The 11,560-nt window shown below is 33.1% G+C and overlaps 1 non-coding gene across 1 annotated transcript; it reads right to left on the bottom strand.

Annotated features, from left to right (window-relative positions):
* Nucleotides 1-11,037: 11,037 nt before the first annotated feature.
* Nucleotides 11,038-11,144, bottom strand: LOC120070476. The gene has a single exon (XR_005479970.1). It is a non-coding gene; the product is annotated as a small nucleolar RNA R71 (small nucleolar RNA).
* Nucleotides 11,145-11,560: the final 416 nt, after the last annotated feature.

Here is an 11,560-nt window from a genome sequence, read left to right as displayed (position 1 = left end):
GAAACTCCAATGATCAAGATTAACTAATTAAACTCTTTAATTACATTAATCAACATTCATTAACTATGGGTCTCTCATTGAAAAACCCACAACTGCACTATTCGTACTATAGAATATTTTACATCCATGGATTTAACCACTACAAGTCGATCTTTTACGAGTTGTTTGCAATTACATGTGGATCAAATTATCGTTTTACCATTGTAATTATTTCTTACTCCTTATGTATTACTGATCTCTTTAATGAACAATCTGTTTATGATCCTACTATAAACCAAGTCCCTCTTGGGCCAATGAGAGGGTGGGTACCATTTATTCAAAACTTGGAACTAGCACTTAAGAGAACTCCTCATCTACTTGTTGGGATTAGTGTCCTAAATCTCGCGGGTCTCGTAGTTTGTGAACTGTAGTTATGAATATTTATTTAATAAAACAAGGAGTTATTTTATTTGACATTTATATTGCATACACTCAATTCAATAAACTAAGATCCATGATTATTTAATGTAGCTTGAACAGTATATAGTAGACATATAAGTGGATCATGTTCAAGTAATAACCGATATGTAGTATATGAATAGAGTGTTGAGTTTTATGTCCTAAAACTCGTCGTTTGTAAACAATAAACTCATTCTGTATAGTTGTTATTGAATATATAAATTGCTTATTTCATTTTTAGAAATAAATCTAATAAACTAAAAGATCCATGACTATTATATGAGTACTTGAACTTTATGTGGAGACATAAAAGTAGACTAGGTTCAAGTAAATAGTCAAAATGATCTATAGTATATGAATAAGGTTGGGTACCTTATTCTGGTAATACTATCGGATGCGGTCTACTCTGTAGTTGTTATAAAAAACTGTAAAGTGCTATAGACGAAGTGATCCTAATTCGTACATGTGATGACATGAGGAGTGGAGGTGTCCTGTGCAATGAGTTTGCACAAGATCGGATCACGAAATAAGTCACTCTTACTTTATAACGTTGTTTACTGTTTAATATTGACTATTTTAAAACGATGACCTAGGTAACTTGACCTTAATCTTGAGCTAACTATGAACTCGTGTTTATTCGGGATTATCCTTAGATTTGCATAAGTGAGGGTTAACTCAAAAGTATAGGCTCAATAAACCTCCCATTTCAGGGGTAAGACCAGGTAGATAGCGGGGGACATATGGTGCAAGATGGAGTTCACTCCTACCTATTTTTAAGGATAGTAGAGAGGTTGTTCCCTCAAGTGTTGACTCCGGGTCTTGAACAAGGGGCCTTACCCTCTCATTGGCCCGAGAGGGACTCAGTTTGATGATTACAAACCAATTGTTCATTAGAGGATCAGTGGGGCTTAAGGAACAAGAGGTAATCTTGGGTAAAACAACCTTTTGACCTAGTCATTATTACGAACAACTTGTGAAGGGTTAACTTACTAAGCATGGTTATATCGAATGGACACAATATATCTACAGTGAAGGAGTACAACTACGAGCTTTAGTGCAGTGACCCAGTAGTTAACAAATAAGGGTTAATTTGGTGTAAAGGGTTTAGCCAATTAATCTCAGATCATTGGAACCTATGATCTGTAGGTCCACTAGGTCCCCTACTAGCTCACAAATGGATTAGTCTTAGAGTAGTATGATAAGTTAATTTGAAATGTTCAAATTAGAATTAGGAGAATTAGTAATTGTATGTGATATAATTACACGTTTCATTTTGGAATTAAACAGAATTGGAGAATCGATTAATATTTAAATATGATTTAAATATTAATTTCATGAATAGGGATTCGTAAATGTAGAATTGACGTTAAATTAATTTAATATTTTATATTAAATTAATTATTTATTTATTTTATCAAAAAATTAATTATTGAATTAATTTTGTAAAATTAATAAAATTTCATTTTTAATTAAGGAATTAAAAAATGAAGCATTTTTTTAATTTTGGAAATCAAAAATTAAAAAGAAAAATAAAAGAAAATTTGAAAATGGAAAAAAATCTCAAAAATGGGATTTTTCCACTTTCATATTGTAGTAATTCACACATAATTCCATTTCTCTTCAGCTCAATTATTCAAGCATGAGCTGTGATTCATGTATGGTTGTTAGTTGCATGAAAGTCATGCAATATAAAACTAGAATTTTGAGTGGAATGTAGACATAGCAATCATTGTTGAAGGCTGAGAATTTGTGTTTGAAGAAGTGTTCTTCACACTATGTAGAACCAGTAATCTCCTCTTCAATTCCCTTCAATTCAAGCTTATTTTGAGTCCCACAACTCAATCTAAGGGACCAAGAGAATAGTATGGAAGACCTTGTGGTGGTTCACATCCAAAGAAGAAGGAGATTGCAATTGAAGATCGTGAATCAAAGATACTTCATAGGTTAGTGTTGAAACTCTGAGCATGCTTAGTTTGAAGCCAAAATTAATGAATTAAAATGCTTAATGATCCTATTTTTCTTTCGCTTCTTGCTTCCTGAATCCAATATAGAGTGGGGGTGACTTGTCCTAGTGACATTACAGATACAACCCACTTTATAAATTTTACAAGAGTTGTAAGTGTTACAAATGATTTAATCTAAATCGTTCATATGAAGACATGAGCGTGGGCATATCCTATACAAAGAGTTTGTGTAAGACTGGACCGTGAAATATTTAATATCCCTTTATAATACCATTGACTGAAGATATTAACATTTCATAGGATGACTATAGATAACTCGATCCCAATCCTGAGTATGTAATGGACTCTTGTCTATGAGGGCAGTCATTTGATTTGTATAGATGCGAGTGACCCATATCGCCGACTCAATAAGCCTATCACTTTGAAGGATTAGTCCAAGTAAGGAGCTAAGAATATGGGTATACAAGATGAAGTTCACTCATTCCTGCCTTTAGGGAAAGTAGAGGAATTACTCCTTCTTCGGATTTTGAACAAGGGGCCCCTTCCTCTCGTTGGCCTAAAAGGGATTTGTTTATGGTAGGACCATAAATAAGTTGTTCATTAGAGGATTAGTGGGACTTAAGGAGTAAATGGTAATAATAGGGATAAAACAGTAATTTGACCCAGTTGTAATTATGAGTAATTTGTGAATGGTCGACTTATTGATGATTGGTTATATTCATGGACACAAAAATATATCTACAATGTGAATGGTGTTGCTGTGGGTCTTTAATGGAGTGACCCATAGTTAATGAAGGTTGATTAATTTAATTAAAGAATTTAATTAATTTAATCTCGTATCACTAAAACTTCTAGTTGTAGGTCCATTAAGTCCCCCTACTAGCTCACTAAAGGTAATACGGGGATCTACTAGTTTTGGAATTATTTAAATTGTTCAAATTAAATTAGAGAATGTAAATTAATTGTATGAGATACACATAATATAATGTATATGGATACATTATAATAGTTTATTTTGAATAAGATTCAAAATTAAATTATATAATATAAGAGAGATAAATATTTGAATAATTTTACCATATTTGTCTTGATTGTTTCAATACATGTAATGATCTCTGTAACTTTATTGAATACAATTCCAGGAATTGGGTTTATATGTTTCAGATACCTTAAATCCTTCTAGAATTCTCATATAAGTATCATTATCAATAGATCCATATAAATATGTTGTGAGTACATCCATAAGATGCATGCCCAGATTTTCATACACAGTCAGGCCAATTAAATATCTTAGTGTAATTGCATCCACCGCCAGAGAATACGTCTCCTCATAATCAATACCAGGTATTTGTGAAAAACCTTGTGCAACTAGTCTTGCTTGAAATCTTGTGACCTCATTATTTTCATTTCTTTTCCTCACAAATACCCATTTGTATCTCATAGGTTTGACACCTTATGGAGTTCAGACTACTGATCTAAAAACCTGACGTTTTGTGAATTTAATTATGCCTCGATTGCTTCTTTCCATTGAAACCGATCTTTTCAATGTAGATATTCTTCAACATATTTTGGTTCAGGATCCTCACTTTTAGATATAATATCAAGACCAACATTATACGCAAAAATGTTGTCAATAACTATATTAGTTTAGTTCCATCATTTTCCTGTCATGACATAGTTTATTGAAATCTCATTATTCTCTTGACATAGTTTATTGAAATCTCATTATTCTCTTTAGGTATTTCACTTTCCTCACTAGTCATGTCAATGATTTTTTCATAGGTATTTATATCTTCAACCAAGTCTTCTTGACTGTTTATTATTCTTCTTTTTCGAAGATTTTTATCTTTGAAACCCACTGGTTTACCACGTTTCTGGTGTGTTCCAGACTCATTAATGATAATTTATTGTGTTGAGATATCAATTTTCGATGGAACATTTGCAGCTGGTACATGTGACTTAGTTACTTTCTTTGCTTTTGTAGATGCATCTGGTAACTGATTTGCTATATTTTGCAAATGAATTATCTTTTGAACTTTAAATTCACATTGACCTGTACGGGGGTCTAAATGAGACAATAACGATGCATTGCATGTAATTTCTTTTTCCAACTTTTTTAATTCCTCCCCCTAATATTGGATTGTCTCATTAAAATGACAATCATCAAATCGTGCTGTAAATACATCACCCCTCAGGGGTTTAAGATATTTAATAATTTATGGGGAATCATATCCAACATATATTCTTAACCTCCTTTGGGGACCCATCTTAGTGCGTCGTGGTGGAGTAGTTGGAACATATATTGCACATAAAAAAAATTCTTAAGTGGGAAATATTTGGCTCGTGGCCATAAGCTGATTGTATTGGTGAGTACTTATGATAAGCTACTGGCCTAATGTGTACAAATGACGCTACATGCAAAATAGCATGTCCCCGTATAGATGTAGGAAGCTTAGCTTTCATAAGCAATGATCTAGCAATTAACTGCAAATGTTTTATGAATGATTCTATTAAACCATTTTGTGTATGAATATGAGCTACATGATTTTCAACACTTATCCCAATTGACATAAAATAATTATCAAAAGCTTGGTATGTAAAGTCACCAACATTATTAAGATGAATGATCTTAATTGTATAATAAAAAAATTGTGCTCTTTAACTTAATTATTTGAGCAAGTGATCTTAGAAATGCAAGATTTTAACTTGATAATAAGTACATGTTGTTGGGGTTGATGCCCTAAAGTCTCGTGTCCTGTAGTTTGTAAACACATTTTGTACGAATGCTCATGATGTATAATATATGATATTTGCCAAGTATGGATCAAGTTCGAGTAGATAGCCAAAATGGTCTATAGTATACGGATAAGGCTAGGTACCTTATTCTAGGGACACTATCAGATGCAACCCACTTTGTAGATGTTATAATTGTTGAAAAGTGCTACAAACAATGTGATCCTGATTTGTTCATGTGAAGACATGCGAGTGGGGGTATCCTATACAAAGAGTTTGTATAAGATCGGACCAAGAAATAAGTCACTCTTACTTTGTAACGTTGTTTATTGTTTAAGACTAGCTAATTCAAAGTGATGACCTAGATAACTTTACCTTAATCTTGAGCTAACTATGAACTTTTGTTTATTCGGGATTATTCTTAGATTTTCATGGGTGAGGGTTGGCTCAATAGCTTCAGCTCAATAAGCCTCCCATTTCAAGGGTAAGACTGGGTAGATAGCTGGGGACATAGGGTGCAAAATGGAATTCACCCCTACCCACTTATAGGGATAGTAGAGAGGTTGTTCTGTTAAGTGTTGACTCCAGGTCTTGAATAAGGGGCCCCACCCTTTCATTGGCCCAAGAGAAACTCGGTTTAGTGATTGGATCACAAACCAATTGTTCATTAGAGGATGAATGGGACTTAAGGAACAAGATGTAATCTTGGGGGTAAAACAGCTATTGACCCATCCGTTAATGCGAACAATCTATGAAGGGTTAGCTTACTAATAATGGTTATATCGAGTGGACACAATTGTTTGGAATGTCCTAAAACTCGCAATTTTATTGTCAAACAAAAAAATTGCAGTTTAGTTTTTCATTTAAGAAGTAATGTGTTTAAATTAGTAATATTACTTTAATACTATAAAATAAAACTACACATGATATAATGATATTAAATAAAAGAAAAACGAGGTAGGACCCATTCTATCTCCAGAGTTCAAATATATAATAAATATATTATATTATATATATAATATTAATTATATATAATAATATATATATTATTTATTTAATTTATTGATTAGTCCTCAAATTTCGAGCTTGATTCTAATTTAGTACTTAAATTTCAAAATGTTACAATTTTACTTTTGAAGTTTGAATTTTGTTTCCATTTATTTCCTAAGTTTTAAGATTTACATTTTTAACCTTGATATTTTTACTAAATACTTTCCATTTTTAGTGTTAATGTCTATTAATTAATTTAAACAAATTATAATTAATTAAATTTTAATACTTTTAAACCAATATTAAAATTAAGTTTAGAATCGCACTTCATAATTATTTTAAATGAATTGATAAGCATTAATGTCAAAAATAAAATTCAGTATTTAGTACAAAAATGAAGGTTAAAAGTGTAGATCTTGAAACCTATGAAATAATATTCAAACTTCAAGAATAAAATGGTAAGATTTTAAACTTAGGGACTAATTTAAAATTGAACTCAAAAGTTTAAGAACTAAAAATGTATTATTTTGAAACCAACATACCAAATGAAAGCTATACCCAAGGCCAAAACTTAGGGTAAAAAAGGTTTTATTTTTCTTCTTTTTTAGTACAAATATTGTAAACAGTTTATTTAAATTTAATGTGATAGTATCTTTTACTGTATAAAAGCTCGAATCCAAAAATCCAAAATGGTTTTTGCCTCACTTTTTGAAATTTCATAATTTTGCTTTGTTTATATCATCATCAACCAAAATTACAAAATTACTTTTAATTTTTTCCCCTCTTCCTTCATTTTCTTGATTTTCTTTCTCTCTTCTCTCTCTTTTAATTTTTTTCCTCTTCCTTGTCAATCTTTTCATCTCCTTCACCTTTGATTTTCTTTTTGTTCTTCCTTCCTCTCCCTCATCTCCTTCGTTTTAATATTTCAGTGTCGTTGTTGCCTCTCTATGTGGGTTTGTGTTGCAAAGGGTCTTTTTTTTTGTGAGTTTTCTCTCTCTATATCGAGTTTTCAATCTTGGTGCTTTTGTGTTGTAGAGCGAGAGCGAGGAAGAAGAGACCAATTGCGTGAGAGAGACGAAAGTGAAAGTGATAGGCCCACTCTGTGTACACGGGGTTTTGTTTTGATAATTTCATCTGAATATAACGTTAGTAAAAAAGTAAAAAAAAAAAAAGCCAATTTTAAAAAGTACAATATATTTCATTTTCATCTAAATTTTGATCATTCAAATCTTAAAAAAAAAAAAAAAAAACTATACTAATTCACCACCAAATTGCTCGGATGTGTTATTCAATTAGGTTTTTGATAACACCAAAAATGTGTTATCTCCCTCTCCTTAATTTAGGATGGTTAGCTTATTTAATGTGTTTAATGGATATTTTTATAGGCCATGAGTATACAAGAGGTTGAATGACGCATTTGGGGCGATAAAGACGATAAAATGGCGATAGAAAGAAGGCCGAATAATCACAAGTTTGCCCTCAGCCGGAGCATTTCAATGCTAAGGGACAAAAGTGTTATATTTTGCGTGGAACAAAACAACGCTGCAACGCTACACGAATACCACACAGAGGCACGTGTGCTGGCTTGAGTAGCATTGTGATGCTGTGACGCCTGTTATATATCACGTTTTCTGCCCGAAACGTAGGTTATCACGTCGTTTTTCCATTTTTGACTCGTTTTCATCTTCCTCTAATTGAATACTATAATCTCTTGCCATTTTTAGCATCATAGAGCTTGATTATTGATTTTAAAGGATGATTTGTGGCTAAGAAGTAAGTAAGTACTTAGCTTGAGTTTTGTAATTTCTTTCCATTTATTCTTCATTCTTGAGACTTGGGTTGTAATTCTACTAAGATTGTTCTAAATTTTATGAGATTTCATCTTGAATTTGTTCTTCAATCTATCCTGTATGGGATAATCTGACAAACTAGCTATGTTAGTGTGATTGATTGCTTTGATTAACCTTAATTTATAATCGTTAGGTAGCTAATCATCTAGAAGCAAGGGTTAAGTAAGTTTGTGAAGTCAAATTGGGATTCCATTTGATAAGCATTACTTTCTAATCTAGATATCACTCGGATAGTTGGTTAGACGATGGAAATCAATTATTGGGCTTATCATTGCCCTTAATCTTAATGCTTGTTGTTTTATTGATTAGTGGAGGATTCTCTCTATTTCTTTAAATTAACTTGATTTTAAGGACTACCAGTTAGGATTCTAAGCAAGTAGACTGAGTTTTAATTGGAAAATCTCACATTAATCTTATGATCAAGTCCAAGATAGAATTGAAAGAGAATGGAATAAACTAGGCCAACCTAAGCTAGGTGTTTTGTCTCGATCGATAAATTTCACACAAAAGATCACTCAATTAACTCCGTGTATTTAATTTACTCCGTACATTTAATTTTCATGCAATTTACGTCAATCATCTTCACAAACCCCCCCTTCGGTTACATCCTATAAGTTTCGAAGTTAAGAAATCTAAATCGACTCTCTGTGGATTGACCCCGGACTTTCCACTTATACTACTAATTAGTATAAGTTACTTGTTTGGAGAATTATAGATATCATTTGATTTGAGGTCTTTTGGGAGCGACACCATAAGTTTTGAACCATTATCAAACTTGGCGTCATTGTCAGGGAGCCAAAAAATTTCTTAATTTTTTAGTCTTATAGTTTCTTTCTTGCTAATTCGTTTTCTCTTTTTAAAGCATAACCGACACTTCCGAGGGCTGTAGACTATTCTATTTTGCATAAATTTATCGGAAGAAGCGAAGAATCAGAAGAGAGAGGAGACAGCAAGTTGCACTTGAAAGAAATACTTGTGTTGAAGACACGTCAGAAGAAGAATCTGAAGAAGAAGGTGTTCCTGAAAATGCATCACTAATCATGGCTTAACGTGAAAAGACACTTAGAGAGCTCACAACACCTGATTTTACTCAACAACCTCTTTACATTGTCAATCTAAAAACAACAAGTAATTTTGAAATCAAATCTAGATTAATTCACTTACTCCCTTCGTTTTCTAGTCTACCAGGAGAAGATATGCACAAACACTTGAAAAAATTCTCCGTTATGTGCGATGGAATGAGGCCAAATGGGGTGACCCAAGAGTAGATCAATATGAGGGCATTTTCCTTCTCGTTGAAGGAAGATGCTAGTGAGTGGCACTACATTCTACCCCTAGGGTGCATTACATCCTGGGAGGAGTTACAGAGGCAGTTCTTGGAGAAGTTTTTCCCTGCATCTCGAGCTGTTAGCATTAAAAGGTAATCTACAGTATAATACAGTTTGATGGGGAAACGTTTCACGAATACTGGGAGCATTTCAAGAAGACATGTACAAAATTCCCTCACCATCAGATTTCAGACCAACTATTGATTCAGTATTTTTATGAGGGCCTGATGCAGGCTGATAAGAGCAACATTGACGCAACTACAAGAGAAGCCTTAATAACCCANCCGTTTTCCTTTTTCATTCTTGAGACTTGGGTTGTAATTCTGCTAAGATTATTCTAAATTTTATGAGATTTCATCTTGAATTTGTTCTTCAATCTTTCTTACATGGGATAATCTGACAAACTTGATATGTTAGTGTGATTGATTGCTTTGATTACCTTAATTTGTAATTGTTAGGTAGTTAATCATTTAGAAGTAAGGGTTAAGTTAGTTTGTGAAGTCAAATTGGGATTCCATTTGATAAGCATTACTTTCTAATCTAGATATCACTCGGATAGTTGGTTAGATGATGAAAATCAATTATTGGGCTTTTCATTGCCCTTAATCTTAATGCTTGTTGTTTTATTGATTAGTGGAGGATTCTCGCTATTTCTTTAAATTAACTTGATCTTAAGAACTATCAGTTAGGATTCTAAACGAGCAGACTAAGTTTTAAATGGAAAATCTCACATCAATCTTATGATCAAGTCCATGATAGAATTGAAAGAGAATGGAATAAACTAGGCCAACCTAAGCTAGGTGTTTTGTTTCGATCGATAAATTTCACACAAAAAATCACTCAATTAACTCAATGTATTTAATTTACTCCATACATTTTAATTTTCATGCAATTTACGTCAATCATCTTCACAAACCCCCCTTCGGTTACATTCTATAAGTTTCGAAGTTAAGAAATCTAAATCGGCTCTCTGTGGATCAACCCCGGACTTTCCACTTGTACAACTAGTTAGTATAAGTTACTTGTTCGGAGAATTATAAATATCATTTGACTTGAGGTCTTTTAGGAGGGACACCATAAGATTTATTCCATTATCAAATTTGGTGTCATTGTTAGGGAGCCAACAAATTTCTTAATTTTTTAGACTTATAGTTCCTTTTTTGCTAATCCATTTTCTCTTTTTGATGTATAACTGACTCTCCCGAGGGCTTTAGACTATTCTATTTTGCATAAATTTACCGAAAGGAGCGAAGAATCAGAAGAGAGAGGAGACAACAAGTTGTACTTGAAAGAAATACTTGTGTTGAAGACACGTCAAAAGAAGAATTTGAAGAAGAAGGTGTTCCTAAAAATGTAACACTAATCATGGCTGAACGTGAAAAGATACTTAGAGAGCTCGCAACACCTGATTTTACTCAACAACCTCTTTACATTGCCTATCCAGAAACAACAGGTAATTTTGAACTTAAATCTAGATTAATTCATTTACTCCCTTTATTTTTTGGTCTACCAGGAGAAGATTTGCACAAACACTTGAAAGAATTCTACGTTGTGTGTGATGGCATGAGGCCAAATGGGGTGACCCAAGAGTAGATCAATATGAGGGCATTTCCCTTTTCATTGAAGGAAGACGCCAATGAGTGGCTCTACGTCCTACCACTAGGGAGCATCACATCCTGGGCGGAGTTATAGAGGAACTTCTTAGAGAAGTTTTTCCCTACATCTTGAGTTGTTAGCATTAGAAAGAAGATCTACAGTATAATACAGTTTGATGGGGAAACATTTCACGAATATTGGGAGCGTTTCAAGAAGACATGTACAAAATTCCCTCACCATCAGATTTAGACCAACTATTGATTCAGTATTTCTATGAGAAGCTAATGCAAGCTAATAAGAGTAACATTGATGCAGTTGCAGTAGAAGCCTTAATAAAAAAAAAAAAAAACTCCCCACTGAAGCACTGAAAATGATAGTAATTATGGCTGCCAACTCTCAACAGTTTGACATGAGAGCCTCTGTGAGTGTGACATATGCTAATGAGGTAAGTGAACTTCGTGAGGAAACATCTGACCTTGTTTCTGTTGTGAAACAATTAACAAAGTCGGAAAAGGGCCTTTTGTTGTTTGCCAAATGTGTCATGGAATGGGACACAAAGCTGATGTTTGCCTGAGTGCTCAACAGAGACGATATCTAAGGTAAATGTTGTTGGAGGGTACAATTTTAATGGGCAAAACAGACGACAAGACCCTTACAGTCA

The sequence above is a fragment of the Benincasa hispida genome, chromosome 1 (assembly GCF_009727055.1).
Source record: "Benincasa hispida cultivar B227 chromosome 1, ASM972705v1, whole genome shotgun sequence".
Lineage (NCBI taxonomy): Eukaryota > Viridiplantae > Streptophyta > Magnoliopsida > Cucurbitales > Cucurbitaceae > Benincasa > Benincasa hispida.
Note: the sequence above shows the minus strand (reverse complement) of the source record. Positions and strands in the feature narration are given on the sequence as shown.